At 36.2% G+C, this 19,486-nt stretch overlaps 1 protein-coding gene and 1 long non-coding RNA gene across 2 annotated transcripts in view; one reads left to right on the top strand and one right to left on the bottom strand.

Annotated features, from left to right (window-relative positions):
- Positions 1–742, top strand: part of LOC114577724 (uncharacterized) — a 162,589-nt gene extending 161,847 nt beyond the window's left edge. The window contains exon 4 of the long non-coding RNA XR_003698010.2: positions 505–742. This is a non-coding gene — a long non-coding RNA (uncharacterized LOC114577724). The remainder of the gene's footprint in view (positions 1–504) is intronic.
- The window catches only part of LOC107999229 (UPF0489 protein C5orf22 homolog), a 761,052-nt gene that overhangs the window by 130,258 nt on the left and 611,308 nt on the right, over positions 1–19,486 (bottom strand). The gene's annotated exons all lie outside the window — the stretch shown is intronic.

The raw sequence follows: 19,486 nt of genomic DNA, 5'->3' as shown, positions 1-19,486 counted from the left end.
ATTTTCATAAAAGATGCTTGACGTTTAGTGCTCATCATTCTCGGTCGCTTATTTGGAAGAAATATAACGATCACTGTGTGGAAATTATTTCAATTTATTGAATCTTTTAAGAAACAGGTCTCTTTGTTTTTTATTCTTATTGGACGGTTAATCATGAAATGATTGACTTAACAAATGTGTAAAACTATATTATAAAAGTTTCCGTTATCTTTCTTTATATTTTATTTTCTTTTGATGTTATTGTTAGCAAGAATAAATTAAAGACTCGATTCGATTGATCTTTAAAAGACACTGGAGATTTCTAATTTTACTCAAAATATAAGGGATATATAAAAATAAAAAAATATTAAATAGGACAAGAACCTATGTATATTCAATTCTCTCTTTATATTAATCGAAATTGTGTGCACTGCAAAAGTAAATTTCTTAACATCGTTTATTTTAAAATATATCTATTTCTAAAAATCTCTAAACTATTTTTTCAATAATTGATTTTCGTTTCAGATACTAAAAAAGACAGAAGTCGTCCGTGATCCGACTATCCCAAAGCCAAGTAAGTAGAGACACGAGTACATTCAACGTACAATAACTCCTCGATAAATTCAAAGATCAATAACAATCTTAAAAATCATCAAGAATATTTATGCGTGATCATTTGAATATAACTATAATCAAATTCAAACCGAAGAACACGCGTTCAAAAAACGAGAATACAATAATCGATACAAAACTGCCCATCAACCCTCATATTTCTCCATTTAATTACCCCCTTCGATGATTATTACTCTCCATAACAACCGGACGCAAATATCGAAAACGATCGTTCATGAATCGTTCATCGTCTCGAATAATCAAAATCGAATTTAATTCATCGCCGCACAATAATATAAGACAACAAAATATCCCATCCACGATTCGATAGTGCAGTATACGCGTCTCTGTAATCTCGATTTAAATCGAACCTGTTAATAATCCAACGTCGTGCATCGCGGTTTTTAAACAACACTTGGACCATAATCGGGCCTTCATATTTAATTCCATCGACGTTCCCTGAGCCCTCTGTCACAGGGGAGAGGGAGAGGGATGAAATACTTCCGGTAACGATCGATCGAAAAAGCTTCATCGTTATCGAGGGTTTAATAACGATTAATCGGATACAGATCGGATTTCTCGAAGCGAAATTTTTAAACGCCATAGGATGGTTGGTTAAATATTGGTGGAATACGCGGGACGATTTAAATTCGATCCATCACCGATGGATTGTGGTTGCACGGTGTGGTTATATTGCGGTGTATCTATGACAACAGAAGGTGATTCGATGTTTATCACGGTGAAACGTACGGCCTGATAAGAGCGGATCCCGGCCTCGTTAATCAGCTCGAGAGCTGATTGGCTGCGAGAGGCGTGTTCAATTAGGTCTGGCTAGGATATTAATTAATATTAGCGGCGTGTAGATCGTTTCGGTGTCAGAATTCGCCCAGGGGGTGGAAACTGGTTCGTGTACGTGGTTGTAGTATGCGTTATTCAAAGTTATTCGAAGTAAAATTGATGAATAATTGTTTTCCAATCTTTCATTTTAGATACTTGGAATTACGAATCTCATTGACTCGAGAATTTTTATTATTCGTTTCAACGAAGAATATTATTTAACGAAGGATCAAACTTTTTTTTTAAAGTCGTATTTTCTGAGATTTCCATTAAATTCTCGATGGAAAGTATTGTTCGGTTCAAAGAAATATCACGATAGAAAATGTTATTGAGAAAATTTTTGTTCAAATAGGTATATTTATTTATATTAATAATAATAGAACAAAAATCATTTTCCTTATATATTATATAGACTCATATTTTTTAACGAACCTCCATGAGAATCCTTAGATGTATAAATTATAGTGCTATTATGATGATGAATAATAAGCGAGGATAATGATCAATGCTAATGCACGGCAATTATTTTTCTAAGTGTTGCATTATACAATATGGCTAAAAACAAGAGAGAGAAAATTTGAATATAATAGAATAACTTTATTATTAAGGATAAGAATCGAAGAATTTTGCTTCATAGCGTATTGTTTCATTGTAACTTCATTACAATTTTAAAATAATTATTTCCAATGTGATTCCTCTATGAATATCGTTACTATTATTATTTGAAAATTCTTCCTACTATTCTACATATATCGTTTGAAACAAAATTAAAATATTTTATTTGAAATTGTATTGTTTAAAATCTAAAAGAAAATCTAATAATCGAAAATTCCTCGTACTCGTTCCTTAATCAATAATCTAACTCCATTCTTAATTTAATTTGTTTTAATCCGCGAAAAATAGAAGGAAAGACGCTTTACCTAACCGTTGTGCTTCCCTCGAAATAGTCAGTATGCAAGAAGATAGAAAAGAAATTGCTAATATTGTGTGTTTACTTTCACTACGAGGATGGTTATTTTCACAATAGCTGTGTGGGAAGTAATTACTAAGTATACATTACGGTTCGATGCACGACGAAAACAGCAGTTTCAGTGTATCTGGCAGTAAATATTGTTGAGTTAGCAGTAATTGTGGCTCGAAGAGAAGTATAATACCGGTGCTTACGCCCGCCATGAAATAATTGTTACGACCGGCAGCCTGTATTTTTAGCGGCAACCAGTCACTTCTTGGATTCTTTTGTAATTCAGTTGGAGGAAGAGTGTAAGCCCATTGTCCTCTTCGAGAAATATATTTCACAAATTAATGCTTGTTACCCTTTCTACAATTTTTCTTAAACAGGGAACGTAAATTTAGAAAATCCGAAACAATGCATTAGAAATTATTTCGCACAGAGAATATATCAATTAACTTAAGAATATTCATCTTTTCAATTTCTTTCTTAATTAGCTAAAGATAAATCGATCCAATAAACTATTCACCAAGGACCTAAAATACACCTAAAATAAAAAGCATTTCGATCGATTTCCTCGATCAAACTCTCCTCCTCCTCCTCTTCCATCGTCCACATACTTGTCCCGCTTCTCACGCGTTTCAATCAGGCCCCTCTTTGCCGGATAAGAATCGCGCGAGCCAGTTAGCCCAGTTACGTGGAAAGCTATCAATAGTTAATAAATAGCCTCGTCTAGGATCGTCGAGGCTTGCCGCGTTTCCCTCCGCTATTATTTCCCACGTGCGTTTCCCCGGCTTTCCTTCACCCAGTGCCAGTAGGATGGAATTCCAGCCGACATATCGGCACCGACCGTGTTCATTTATCCCACTCGCGATACGGCCTACACGCGGCTAGAATGCGCTGAAATGATATGATTATGCTAATCGGTGCGCGGTGGTAAAAGGAGAGGCGAGGGGGGAGGGGGAGAGGAGAGGATTGTGGATTCCATTGAATTATTCCCGGTTAACTTATCGAACGCGAATAATTATCCATTCATCTTGATCGGCTTTGAAAGACGCCCCGCAACTTCTCTAACTGTTGCGTCTAACGAATTCTTACCAGGAAATCGATATTTATCGATCGATGCCAAGGATATGTTTCGTTCGAAGTAAGGAGAAAAGTAAGGAGAAAGAGGGGGGATCCTTCGAAGTGCGTGATCATCGTTCCTCGTATTAAGAAGTTGACATTAATAATTCGTTGAGATTAATTAAGATAGTTGTGATGGTTCACGCCTTTCTTCTTTTTATTCTTCCGTATCCTTTCATAGCCTCGACGAAGTGTAATTCACGGGACGATTTGTAAATGCGTACCGGTCGCGGTGCAACGAATGCGCCCGACGCTCGAGCAGGTATTCAAAGCAGCGAGCCCGGGACAGGATCGGGATAAAGTTGTAAAGCTGGATAGGCGATTAATGCGAAAAATTCAGGCCAGCCTCAACCGGTGGCCTTGACGCCACTCCTATTTTTCCCTCCCTACACGAAAAATTGTATCGATCCCGATGCAAACTTTCTCCTTCGATTCGCTCTGAATGTCAGTGCGGGATTCTTTCCAGTTGTTCGAGTTTGTCTGTCACTTTCGTTTTCAAGGAAGTTGAAACTACTCGGCTGATGGTATGCTTTGGTTCCCGAGGAGATGATTTTGAAAATTAACGAATCACCTAAATCTAGATTCGAATTATTATGTTTTAAGTACAAAATAGTATGTAAAATTGATCGCAACGAAAATCACGGATTACTTGTCCTCGAAATAACTCGAAGGCGCCATCTACGTTACGAACTTGGGTCCGTAAGTGCATCGGGGCGAAATTAATTCCGCGTGAAAGGCAGCACGATGCCGTGTCCTCAGAAATTAGGCAACGTCCAGAGCGGAGAAAGCGGCTCCAGCGTTTCTGGCTTCTAACGAGGGATCGTGAAAATTGCGGGCGGATAAAGGTTAACCGCATCGAGAGCGAAGGCGCGGGTAAAATGGAGAAAGGATCGTTATACCTCATTAGCCTTATCGCCTGTTCATCGTTTAACCTCACACCTTTCCGTTCCTCGGAGCGTCTATCTATTTATCGGTGAATATTGGAATTTTAATAGAGCATCGCTGGATTAACGAGGGATCCAGCAATTGTGCGGTTTCTCGATTCTCGCGATCGTGGCCCCCGTTCAAATTGGCCCCCGTCACGAGTCAAGAGTCATCTCTCGAGGAAGGGAAAAATGTCGATCCTTGGCTTTGTCATAAACACGGGATCGTGTGACGTAAGACAATAAATTGTGCAAACGAGCGCGCCACCTCTCGAACGAAAAGGTCGACGAAACGATCCTTGCTATTTCCTCCGGGTGATTTATATACCTAAGAAAGATCGTGAAGATCGGTCGTAGCTGATTCGAGGGACATGTGAAAATAAATGTCGGGACGCGGGATTTGCCGGAAATCGGTAAAAGTCCAACTGTCGCGTGACGTGAGCGACAACTTTCTCCCATTTTTCCTCACTGACTTGGTAATTTTAGAGAATTTTGTGGTAAGCTTTTTTGTCTCTTGTCGTTGAGGCAGGAAGAGATGTTGTAATTCGAAAGGTATAAGGAAATGTATTTTTTTTTTCTGGGAAGATTTATATTTTATGAATGATAAAAGGAAAAGGATTATAAAATTATCGTGCAAACATGGGAAAACAGGATGATAGTTTTCTCAAATATCTTTTAAATAATAAAATTTCATTTTTCAAAGTATACTTTAAATTATATCGATCTAAATTTAAATGAAATTAGATTATTGAATTTTAGAATTATTAAAAATTTACAATAAAACGTAATAAGAGTTATATAAGAGAGTATAATTCATGATTCTTAGAATCATTGTTCATAATGTATAAAAAAAAAGAAGAATTTCTCGCTCATCCATTTTTCGAGAAACGTCATTTTATATTACACGAACTGTCAAACGTATTAGATACGATGAATTCGATTATATATACGTATCCATCATGCTGGATTTCACTAAACATTGCCGAAGGATCTTATTAAAATAGAGTCTCTATAATCCGATTTCGGATCGAGAAAGCTGACAACGTTCTATCTAAGATCTTATACATTTGAAATCGTCTCTGGGCATACGCGTTCCTCCTTTTTCGCCGTTTCATTTCCTTCTTTCTTCACTCTTTCATATTTCATCTTAGCGTTAGGATCGATATCTTTTCTTTATTTATTTTTTTTTTATTTTATCCTCTATATAACCGTGAATTCTCGTGTATCGATTAAATAATGAAATTTGTATAAGATAATAATTTCTCAAGAATTTATTTATTCAATCGGAATAAAAACGCGAAGAGTATAAGTAAACGCTAGCGAGAACTCAAGTTTTTACAACACGTTTTACATAGCGTTAAAAATGTCCATTCATAACAGGTTTACTTGTGTCTTAAACGTAAGTCGTAAGTTTCTTTAGAGGCATTCACTTCTAGGCTATAAATCATAAGTAATGATACTCGTTGGTCTCATTAGAGATCCAATTTACATAAAAATTACATAAAACGGAGGTTTTTTGCTAATTGAATATTTTCGAGGGATAGATAAATATTCAAGAATATATATAAAAATCTATAAACCAAGTATAATAGCTCTCCAATTATTTTTACATATGTACTTAGTTAAAATATTCTATGTATTATTTTTTTTTTTTATTTTTCAAAATTTCATATTTTCTACTTTCTAAATATAATTAGAAAATCTATACGATTTAATTTATAGAGATCTAAGAGAAAAAAGAGAAATTCATAGAAACAATCTAATTTATTCATTTTAATAAGAGATGAAGAAAATGATAAAAACTTCACGCTTTCTGAATATTAGAACATTTTAAAATTTAAATTACAGAAAACGAGAAAAAAACATGATTGAAATATTCAAAAAAATAATAAAAATATATATCTGAAAACTTTTGCAATATATACAATAATGCAATAATTACTTTTCATTTTATTTGTCTGTAATTTATATAAAAAAAAAATTGTTGCTATATCTCTATGTAAATATAAACACACGAAACAAAGAATGTTGCATTTAATTTTCTTTGATATTTTTATAGAATAAATTTCTAATTTTAATTTATTCTTCGTTCTTCATTTAAATATTTATTAGTATTAAAAAAAAAAAATTATAAATTTCCATATATATGTACAAACATGTGCAATAAATCTTTACTTTTATGCAATTTAACATTACTATCTTCAATGATTTACGTCTCTTTGATTGTACATAACCAAAAAGAAAAAAAAAATTTAAATATGATTATCTTTATCCCTATCTCTTACACAAAAACTACAATTTTCTCAATTTGTTTCTCAATCCAGTTTTTTTACATCCTTCCCTTGTGGCTAGTTTTTACCATCGATTAATCTTCCCTCGTAGCGGAAACGATCACCAGAAGACAGATATTACTCTCTAATCGTAGAATCGGACGACGACAGATTAAATGCAACCGTGTCGAACTCGCCATGTCATGATCCATATTTATGGGTTCACATGATGCAACTACACCATGGTGGATGCAAATGCTTGCTCTCTCCCGACACACCTGGTTGGCGACGATTTACCATAATTCACGTTCAGGACTTCAAAACTTGTCCAAGTGAGATCCCTTCGATGCGTGTCGATTTCGTTTCGAGAGCGTTTGAATGAGATGTTTGCATCACTTTGGAAATTTAAATAGGGTGATTCCTTTCGATTAGTCACGTTTATTTATTACTTTATATATGCTTATTCGTTCGCCATTATTATTCGGTACCGCGTGATTTTTGTTTCTTCAAGTTTCATATGAAATAATGATCGAAAGAAAGAAAATTCTATCTATCCAAAGGATTGATTTTGAATTAAAGTCTATTTTCCTTTTAATTTCCAATTAAGAAATCAACAATAGATAAGTATAATATACGTATCACTGTCATTGCGTGCACTATTCTCCTGCTACGAGTTTTATTAGAAAGTTTCAAAGCCTAAACCACCAATTCCGTCACGAGAAGTCAACACGCCAATTGATTTCGCGTTTAAATCAATATCCCAGTTGAACCCGCTTATAAGCTCGAATTAGCGAGCTATGCGGCTCGATACACGGAAACAGGGGCCGTGTTTGGAATAGAATTGATAGTCTGCATCGACTTTGAATTCATAGACGTGATGGTATCCGACACGTGACGCGGTTTCACGTGTTTCCGTGAGCCTTCGATCAGCTCACGATGCCTGTCGGCTAATTTCGTTCGCGCGTGGGACTCATTGACGGATAATTGCGTTCCTCCACCCTCGTGGGCGTTATTGTTGCGCCATTATCGTCGCGTTTACTGTTAAATCGTGTGTTCCACGAGGAAGGAGAATGAAACGTGGGTTTTTTCTTTTTTTTTTTTTTTTCCGTGGCTCCTAGATACGTGGCACGCGATCGTTTCATGGAAATTAGTATCCAAAGATTTTAAGGATATCACTTTATTCTGTATTGCTATTGAAAATTATAGGGGGAAAAAAATTGATAAATACAAAAGAGGTTTCAAAATATATAATTCTTTTAAATCCGTGTAAAAGTTCAGAAATTTGAATCATCAAACTTTTCTTTGTAGTCTTTGATTACAAATTATATTTAAATTTAAAACAATAATTATGAATCTTAGAAAATTATCAGAAAAGATGCGTTCATGGTGTTGATAATTGAATTACCAAAATTTTTATTCATCAATCTAACAAATTCTGTATAAAGATTGATCATATGATAAAGTAAATATTAATTATTGATAATAAACAGTGACAAAAATTGATTATCCTTTCAGAAATTCTTGTCAACACTTTGCATAACAAATTTTAATAAAATATATAACAAGTATAAGTATAAATAATTAACAAATACGATCTCAAAATATGTAGATACTGATAATACTGACATAACACGATCTTAATTCGTGAAAATCCAAAAATATATACATTGTATAAAAACAGTAAAGAATCGATTGACAAAGAAATATTATAAAACATCGAGACATGGCTCACGGGAACATGCCGAGGAGTTATCGTTAATTCTCGGTTATTACCGCGCTTCCCGTTCATTCCAAAATGACACGTTCCACGCTGGCCTTCGTGTTTGCCACGAATCGGGATTCGTAAACTAAAACCATTTAACCGGTGTTTAAATCAAGCACAATTACGCGGCGAGGAAACAGGTACAGGGGGACGTCTTTGAAATGAGGAGCGAAAATATCCTTGGTATCAGATGATCGTCGATGTACAGTGAGAGACAAAAGTATACTTACGAGGAAATTTACCTGATTAAGAATTTTCTAATAAAAGTTCATGCGTAACCTATTATGACAGGAATAATAATTGTTGAAGGAATATCGCTTTGATTAATATCGAGCCTTACATAATATGAAATAATTATATTTATATATATAGGGGAATTAAGGAATTAAAATTTCGTAATGTCTTAAATATTAAATTTAATGAATTTATTAATAGAGTAAAGTAAAAAAAAAAAACCACCGCATCTGTAAAGATCAATTTCATCCCCTAAAAATAATATTGCGAATAATTTCTCTGTACATTTAATAAACTGAGTGTGTTTTACGTACACGCAAAGTTTCATTAAAAATCGAATTCTCGTCGATTATTTTCCATTATTCTCGTTACCAAAACTCGGCTACGGCTTACTTTTGTCTCTCACTGTATAGCTATACACCTACCCTCAATTTAATGCTCAGTCTGAAAGCGCAACGAAGCGTGGAATTTTCTTGACAAATGGTATGGAACTAGCATCAACAGTGTTAGTACGTCCTTGGTGGAAATCGCGTTCTCCCCAAGTTGGCGATACGTTTGGCCGAACGATTAAAGCGAATGCACGCCGCGATATATGCACGCTCGTGTTAAGTTGATACAAGTATCGGGGGATCGGTTGAACGGTTATGAATCGAATAAGACAGTCATGGTGTCCCTGTAATATGCGATGGAAAAATATCCAACGCATGTTGGATATCTTAATATTTAAGAGTTAACCTGTACGAGCGGATGTTTCGAAATTATTTAGTTGTTATATATTTCTACGTGCAACTGTGAATTGGTTTAGTATTAGAGAGGGATTGGAGTGATCGAGGAAGTGATAATTTATTTTTTTGAAACTAGAAATCTTTTTTGATTCTTGGTTTTTTTAAAATTTTTGGATTTTTCAATTTATAATTTTAAAATCTTAAAATTACAGGATTCTCGAGGCCTCGAAAAGATTTTGATCTCTCAGAATCTTAAACTCTCACGATTAATTTCGGAAATCTCGATCTTCGAAGGAATTTCCAAAATAATTTTCAATCTTTTAAATTCTCTAATTCGTCAAATTTTTAAATTACCCTACAAATTGAAAAGACACATTAAACCGAATTTGATAATGTCGTAAAAACACGTCACGAATTCGAATTAATGTCGGCTGGATTCACTTCATTGCTCGTGTTACTCGATACCGTGCTGATTTCAAACGGAAGCATTCGAACGGATTTATGCGGCTTTCCTTCGTGCATTGCGTTCTCTTTTAATTGCAATAAACGTAACTCATTCCTAGTTGCAAACGTAAATTAGCACGGGTTGCAATTCCACGAATTGTAAGCCGAGTATATACTATATTGCGCAATGCGATACATCGTTAGTCTTAGCTTTAATTGCGATAGCAAGAATACCGCGGTAGTAAGAGAACGCGCTGCTTGATTTCAAAGAAAGGAATTATACTGATAACTAATTTCTCTCTATACCAAAATGCAGCAAATTTATAAATTTTAATCATCTAAATCCATTTTCTCGCTCTTTATTTAACATCATAAAAAAAAAAAACTTAAATTAACAATACGCGAAACCTAACCTAAAAAAGAAAATCTAAATTCGAAGTTTGAAAATCTAGCAGTCTCTAAAAATCTTGAAATAGAATCAATCAAACTGTTTCAAAAACCTTTGTCCCATTTATTAACCCGCAATGTTAATAATTCATCGATCAAAATAAATGTAAAAAAAGGAAAAAAAGAATCTAGCATCATCAGCGCAAAACCCGATGAGACATAAATCAGAAACACAAGCTCCTGGTCGCTTGCGTGATACATATGCCTCGTGTAATTACGAATGAGCGCGAATTAGCGTTGAAAGTGGTTTTACAAATTATGCGTTGTTACGCCACCGTCTCGTGCATCGATCGGACGATGCATCGTCGTAATTCTTCTCGATGCAACAACAGGATCGCGAGTAGAACGATTTAACGATCGCGGTTTCCACGAATTAGAATTTCGAAAGGCGGTAAACTAGGAGGTTTTTACTTTCGTAACTTCGTAGTTTTTTCCGAGATGGCAAGACTCTCTTTCTCTCCCGTCGAAAATCGTGCACGATACGTTGCACGTTGAACGCAGGTGGCGAAGGTGTTAATTAATTCGCCTTTGTTCCACCGCCTCTTAAAGGAAGGAATCGCCACGATCCTCGATGGGATCGTTAGTCATCAAAAATTCAACCGCACCTGCGAGCTTCGAACGAACGATCGCGTTATTTATGCGAGATTATACTTACTTGGGTACGCGATGGCGCTCGAGTCGCGTGCTTCCATAACGCACCGTGCATGAGCCTGACAATGAGATGTTGGGGCGGATTAATCCTCCGTTTTATAACTTTTTCTCCGGTATAATTATATACGATCACGTTGGGTAATTACTGTTTTAAACTCTTTATAGCGAGCGTTGAAATATCGTATATGATTATAAGCATTTCCTCGTTTCATGCCATGAGTGTGATTCGATGTTAATGAGGTGAGTGGTTAAAAAGTTGAGGAAGTTAGAGCGAAGGAACGTGTGTGGAAAATTGTATCGAGTTGATGGTTGAATAAGTTTAATTTTACTATTTAAATTTTAATTCGTTACGATATTTAATTTTATATATTTTCTTTTATTTCGTACGATAAAGCAATTGGATTTTATCTTTCGAAGTGGATAGAGAGACTCGTTTAAACACTCCAATAGAAATTATTGCAATTATCTCTGAACAGTATCCGAGTTAATATCTCTTAGATACTTAGAATCTCATAATTATTAACGTTGAATTTGTGAAATTTATTGTTTCTTTATTTAATGGAAGGTGCCGAAATAAATAAATAATCACGATGAAAAGGATATTATCGCAATAATTTTATTGTATATTTATCTCGTTCAACGGATTGTAATCAGTATCATATCGCGAAGGATTAAATTTGTCCCTTTTTTCGAAACTTTTCGTGATATCTGTAAAAATTTTCACAACAATCGTTACACGATAAAAGTGATCAGAATCTAAAACGCTTTAATTAAGTGTTAACATCTCGCTGATAATGTAATACACGACTATAAATCTTTTAACGATCGTAATAAAAGCGTGTACCATGAAAACGAAACGAGAGAAAGAGAGAGAGAGAGAGAGAAAGAGACAAAGGTGAGTTACAAGGTGGGTGGTCCAAGACTTTTGCGCGTAGCTGTATGTTTCAACCGTTCCAATTATAAACAGCACGCCATTAAATTAAATTATTTATGAAGCGAAACAGTAGGAGATAGCCTGTCCGGTTTTATTCGCGAGCATTCCTCCAGGCTAAATTGCTATACCAGTTCCAACTGTTATACTTTTTGCCGTGGATAATCGATAACTGAAACTGTTCGTACAACTAGACGATGGATTGACTCAGCGAGGATCACTTTCCATAACCCGATCCTCCATTTCAACGTTGCTCGTTGAATTTCCTTCGTGCAAGGGACCAATGGACAGAGGGATTAGCATTGCAGAATTGTACGATCCGTTTTCCCTTCTTTGCCGACAACAAAATGTCAAAGGCGTACGTATATTTCAATCGTTTAATCGATGAAACGTTATATTTCTATATACCTGTTTCGTTCTTCTGTTGTTTCCTCTTCTTTAATTATATTATTTTGTTCTGAATGATAAAGGATACACGAGGCTTTCTTTCTACGGCACAAAATATCAGAGACGCGCATATTTTAGTCCATTTCGTTTATTTCAGCGGAATATCAATCTTCCATACTTGGATCCTTTTATTTTCCATCCTTTCTTTCTCTTTTTTTTCCCCTGTTTTTAATTAAATTGTTCCGTTTCGAATTCTTATTAATTCGATGTTGATGTTATATTTTTTAAATAAAAGGTGCGAGATGAAAGGGGAACGAAATATATCGTGGCGCGAAAAATTCAAACTGCTCGAAATTAGGCCGACTAGTCTCTCTTTTTCCCCTTCGAAGATGGAAAAAGTATCGGAAGAAGAATAAAACTGTACGATTAATGTTGTAAGAGGCGCTTTTCCGCAGGTGCAACGATACACCTGCAACGTGTAATCACAATACTTTTGAACCAAGTAATTATTTTCTTAATCATTTGCACGTGGAAATGAAATATTCATTTATCATCAACGCGAGAAACGAAATTGTAACATCCACTGTATATTTAACAAGCAGTATTTATCATCATCTATCTTCGCATTAACGATATCAAAAAATATAAACTCTTTCCCTCTTCTTTTTCAAAATTCATTAATTTTCAAGAAATCATAAAATGATATTTCGTAATCGAAACAAGGAAAAAAATATATCAAGACAATCTCTCTTTAAACAGAAACAAATATCAAAGTTTCGTTCCAGACAAAATATCAAACATCGAAATATCGACAATGTGAAAATTTTACCTGCCTATATTACCCTTATATATATATATTTTGCTTTACAACGTTACATCGAAAAGTTGCTTATTAAAAATAGCAAGAAAAGTTTATCGACTCGACAAATTCCGATGCCCTCCAAAAAATTCATGGCGCGATCCACTCGCAACGAGCGTTGGAGGGCGGAAGTTGTACGGATGTTCGAGCAGCAGCACGTTTCACGCGCAAAAGGCGGCCAGGTAACGCGCGATTCGATCGGTGCACTTTTTAATTACAGAGTGCCACGCGCACTGCCATTCCGAGTCCGGTTAGATAGGATCTGAGGAACGGGCAGAGACGATCTCGTAGATTTCATCTCCGGTAGAGTTTCTGCGTCGAGGGGAGGGGGCTCGTTACTTATTCGCGACGACACGAAGGCTTGGCCGCGGGCGAAACTTCGATGGATATTCATGAAAACGTTATGCAATTAGGATCGTTGCAAATAGGAAAAGGCGGATGGAGAGAGACGATAAATAAAGCGAGACCTGTCGGTGGTCGAGAAACGAGCTTTTTTCATAAGCTCGCACCCAATGCGATCCTTAAATCATCGTCTCGGATTTATTTATTAAAATTTTGTTGTTTCAAAAATATATTTGATCGTATGTAGTAATGTAATGTATCGAAATAATCTTGTTCTCGTTTGTAGCTTGTAAATGTAATTTTCCATCCGATGAAAGAGAATAATTTATACCAAGTGTAATCCAGTTTCCAAGATTTTGTACGCGTTTCTCAAATGTGATTTACCAAAACTCGCGTCCCTCGGATGAAAAGGAAAAACTTAATTCGAGTACAAATATTTGTCGATATGTATAATATCATCGTCATAATACACTCCTCGATATATCTTCCTTTCGTTTCATTTTTCACTCATAAAATCGTTGCACGTAATCATTCTCCACGGTGCATTAGCCCCAATTAATAGTTTGTAAATCAATCTGAAGGCGGCGCGAAAGGGTTCGCGGTTCACGGATGCAACACCCGTCGTCGACGTTCCATCGTCCTCGTCCGTGGACTCGGCCTTCTCGCGGCCAGCGAGGAATCTGCCCGTCTAATAATAATAGCTTGCGAGCCAGGGGAGGATAATTGCTACCCTCCGCGTGGAAATGGCCATTCTCACTCGAGATAATCGCGCGGAGTCGCACGATTAATAAGCGATAAAGTCGGTGGGCTCTGCCCTTCGCCGCCCACCCATTCTTCCCCCCCTTCGTCCGCGATCTTTTCATCCTTCTTGACCGAGCCAAGCGGAAAGCTCGAGAAAGGACGAGGAAACGCGTCCTCTAGCCTCGACGTCATGCACCTGTTGTTCGATGACTCGTCCAGGAACTCTACGAATTGCGATGTAGAGAATCGAGCATCTTAATGCGTGTGTGACGTCGCTTTGACGTCCGACTTCCGCCAAGATAAGATTCGTTTATCGAGTTAGGTGAAGGAGATGAACTTGAATTCTTAGACGAGATTGTTCCTGGAAATTTGTTCTTCAGATTTATTGGATGGTTGTGAGATTTTTTTTTATAATTTTTCAAAATGTAGATCTACAGAATATTATAGACAGATGATTAAAATTAAGAAAAAAATTTGCCAAAAATAATTCTATTAATCGTACAATCAGAAATTATCCGAATGTCGATGCATTAATATCTTAACTTTAATATTATATAAAGATTATTAAAGATTCGTTTCAAAGTATGTATGTGATCCGTAATACGAAAAAATGGTGACGTTTTTTTTAAAAAGAATCACGATGACTTTGATTATCCCTTAAAAATAAATCTTCCGTGTTTTCTTTTTTTTTTTTTTTTATTTTAACGCAACTTTTTCTCAAAAAGTTTCGGGATTAACCGGATGATTTATACGATATCCTCTTCTCGCGGACAAAGCGTGATCATTGAGAAAAACGAAACAAACGAGCGTACGCATCACGCGAAAAGCAGCTCGAACATTAGCTTTCGTTCCAATCTTAGCAATTCAACAGCTTCAACCTGAGAGAGAAAGAAAAAACAGAGGCAGAGCAACGAGTTCACCATCCATCACGAATCGTGTCGACACAACCGTTGCAAATTCTAAAGTGTCTCCATCGCGCAATTAGCGGTTCTATTAATAAAGAAGACCAATTTCTCTCTTGAGTGATATCGATATTCGTCCTCGTTATAATATAAAGTCTATGGCAATTAATGTCGCGAAATTTTTCACTCGACGACATACATTCGAGAACACGTTGGTCCACGACTTTAAATCTAGTTTAAATTCATAAATTTCTTTCTCAATTGAAAGTTGAGAATCGACTTTCTTATAACGATAGAATTATTATCGAAAATAGAATACCGTTATTATATCTTTATTTAGTTTCTTTGCCGATTTTCAGAATCCAATTATTGACACTACATTTTTTGTTAAATATAGCAACACAGCGAAATATCTTTCAGAGAAAAAATATATCATTTTTCCAACAATTATTCTGTAGATATAGAATTCGTAGAGATATGTTCGATAGAATCGTATAATTTCCAATTCCCAACAGAGGAAAACCAATAACCCACATTATACAAAAAAATCACAAATTTAAAACTGTTATATATATTATAAATAAATATTACCCGCATTTTCCACACAACGAATCCCTCTAGCGGAAAAACAAAATGCCTCCACCTTCTCGAAAGAAACTCGATTCAATTACCATCCAAAATTATTATTATTATTATTATTATCATTCACGAGATAACCCCGATCGACACGTTCGATCGCTAAGAAAGGAAACGCGCGATGTTTCCGCGGCAAAACGCTATTATTCACAGCCTCGCCGGCCAGGATCTCCCGTACCGATAATACGTACGACGCCACGGTCCGCTTACGATTTATGCATCGACTGTATCGAAAACAGGTGGTTGCCTAATTAATTCCACGCGATCGGGCGCGAGCGTACAAACCGAGAGGAGGAGCGAAGGAGAATCCGCTCGGGCGGATTATTCAATCCGGGACGAATTATCGGTATCTGACCGATGTATCAGCGTGGAGCAAATTCGAGTGATACACGGCGGTGGCCCGTGCGTGGCCCGCACGTTATCGAGAAGGGAGGGGAGGGAGGCTCGTATCCGCGAGCAGGCCTCTTTAAATGGGCGCGCCACGGTGCAGGAAACGGGTTTGGGAAACGAGCGAGCCTGTTATCTCCCCGAGCCGAGAAGGTATTTTCCGCGCGTAGGTACAACGATCGTGGCGGATAAACCTATCGGGAGGTTTCCTTATTGCGATCGATCGTTCGAGAGAAAACGTTCTTTCCCTCTTCGATGTATTCCGCCAGATATTTGAATACGAATACCAACGAAGGAGGAGTGATTTTCGATTAATTCGAAATTTTGGGATTGATTAAATTTTTAGATATTTTCGAGGAAATTTATAAGGAAGAAGCACTTTATATGACATTTCATATGAAATGTAAACGATTGCGTTTCACGCTGATTGATTTTAATTCTGTCTATGAAATGGATGTGAATATTAATTCCTCTGTAGAAAGATGCATGGAGATATTAATCTTATGACTTTGTTTTTAACGAACTAGAAATAAAATGGAACGTTTTGGTTGGGAAGATCGATCGTGAATGTGGTTAAAGGTTGGCGTTAAGGGACAAAGAGCGGTGTATTGGGAAGAGATGGTGTGACAGCCGGCGGCGGTACGAGCGAGAATGCCGGGTGTGCCGAACGACTGGCATAGCTACGAGTTTGCAGAAATCGTAGATCAAAGCTCGATTAGTCTCGTGGAGACACGATCGTACCTCGGGCGATATTAATCTTTTATGTGGGCACGCCTTGTTTCATCGTATGGAGAAGGAGGAGAAGGAGGAGGAGGGGGGAAAGCCACCGGTCTGTTTACCATCGTGATGAGACTGAAACAAGAAGAATTTTTAGACATCGTGGTAATCGTGTGACTAATGGCCGACGTTATGAGAGGGAGAGAATTGGAGACAATCGGGCATTGTTCGGTTGACTGTCTCTCACGTGTGTAATTAGTTAGCTAAATATCAATTGTAATTAATGATTCTTCGTGCTCGAGATCGCTTGCGCGCTTGCATTTCCCGTGGAATAAGTTCCTTGGAAGAATTTGATCTAGTGGGACGATAGTGGGATGACTCGAATTTGAATCGCGAGTAAAATTGTGAACGTGGAAATAAATCTAGAAGATGGAGAAAGAGCACAGAGCTTGAAGAAGAAGAAAAGAATTATTATGATTCTTAGGTTAGTTATTTAATTATAGTCCTTGAATATATTATACGTTTTATTATCATGGAATTATCTTAAGTATCCTGTCTTTTGTATGTTGTAGCTGAGTTTGATTGAGAAAGATATTGTTGGAGAAGAGAATAGACGAAGAGATATTCTTTTTCTTTTTGGTGTAGAAGCAAGGTAGGATAGATTTGAAGATAAAGGGAAAAAAATCCTGAACTCTCAATTAGTTCAACCGTTGATTAACATCTTGATTAACGTCAGAATATTTGAATTGAAATTTCGGCATGTCAACTCTTCCATTTCTAATTCTATAATGCCGTAATTACACTTTTTAGTTCCGCTACACTTTCGGTCTTCCTTATTTCCAATTATTATTTGAGCTATTTATGAGAACTATAACAACGATGAAACTCGTTGCAAAAATTTCATTATTTTAAATTCCTGATCATTCTGATCTTCTCTAATTTCTTAGGGATGACGAATATGTATGATGAATATCGTAATTTTTCATTATTCCTATAGGATATAAATTTATTTAAATTACAGCACAGCTGGAGAAGAAAGATCGTAATCGCAAAAATTTTATCAGAAATCATAAATCAGGTTTCAAATTAAAAACTAAAAGATAAAGGTTTAATTAATTTCCAAATAGATACGATCTTTTATTAAACGTAAAAAAAATCAAATTATTTCGAGATTCCTTCCTGATAAATCTATCTCCAACACCAACTAAATAATTTTTAACCAAATAATTTAAAAATTCACTAGTAAACGCATCCAGAATAAATCTTAAAAATTATGTATTTACACTTAATATTCCATTCTTCTTCGTATCCATTTTCCTCACTTTTACTCTACGTGTCACGTTATTTTATTCCATTCTTATAATTATCCCTCCTCCATTAACAAAATCCAACGAACTGTGAAACAAAATTATCGATGAATAGCCAATCGGGGCGCGTTACGTGAACATTCAAATAATCGCGCTCTCATTACCGTAGTAATAAATTACACAGGCAGATTAGAATTTCAGAAATAGATCGGGTATCCTGATCCGATACCGATCTTTCTCGGTATTATTTTATTACGCGATTAGTGCACCCTTAATTCTCCAGTATTAAGTTTCCGTGTTTCCCGTGCGCGTGGCGGAATTTATCGTTCGCTTCGCAACACTAATTTGTAATACTAACTTCGGGAAACTCGAGAAAATTGGCCGGGAGAACGTCACGTTCGAAAGGATTTAAATTATACGGAGTCGAGAAGGAATTGCTGTAATTTCGATAATACGATTTGAAAGCATATGCACTGTAAGGAAATATATGATCGCAAAAAGAGGGGAAAAAAAAAAAGGAGGGAATTTATTTAGTGGAATAAACTGACTGAAGATTTTGAATTAACAATTTTTAACGAGGATGTTACGTAAAATGTTATAACGCAGCGTTTAAAATTCTCTTTTTCTTTTCATTGGAATTTTTAAATTGTTGCAAGATTTTTAATATCGTTCGAATTATTTAAATTCTATCGAGCGAATTTTATTATTAATATAATTTAAATTTGCTTGTCACGATACGCATCTCTGATATATCGAAAATTTTCCAAAGTTCGCCTTAGATCTTATGATCACGATCTTCGAAACACCAGTAACGATATATAGCCTGCAATAAATCTCGCGTAAAAAATTATATATATTACGGATTTATTGGGTACGAAAAAATTGCTATTACACAATCTTTATATTTCTCCGCAAACGCAAAAAAGAATTTGTCATTTTTTAAAAGTCATCCCCCTCTCGAATCCCGGGCCCGCTTCATTACACCACACACGGAGTTAACCCTTCCATCGTGGAGCCGAAACTCCTTTTTCCTCGGCCGGCCATCACTCAGCTCGAACGCATTCCCAGCTTTAAATCATCGTGCCATTAAGCGCATTATTATCCATCCTCGCCGCGATACACGTATCCGCGATAACGATCTTCGTAAAGATTTTCTTCTTTTTTTTCTTTTCCACGTCGACGTTGATCAGAAAGTTACGACACACGTTCAAATTATCCCGAACGATCGCTGATTCTCCTGCAATCCCGCGTCCTTCGCTCTGCGAAACTCTGCGGATAATAACTTAATCGTCGTTTCTATTATTTTTGAGAGCCTCGGG

The sequence above is a fragment of the Apis cerana genome, linkage group LG7 (assembly GCF_029169275.1).
Source record: "Apis cerana isolate GH-2021 linkage group LG7, AcerK_1.0, whole genome shotgun sequence".
Taxonomy (NCBI): Eukaryota; Metazoa; Arthropoda; class Insecta; order Hymenoptera; family Apidae; genus Apis; species Apis cerana.
The sequence above is the reverse complement of the archived record's forward strand: the minus strand, read 5'-3'. Positions and strand labels throughout refer to the sequence as shown.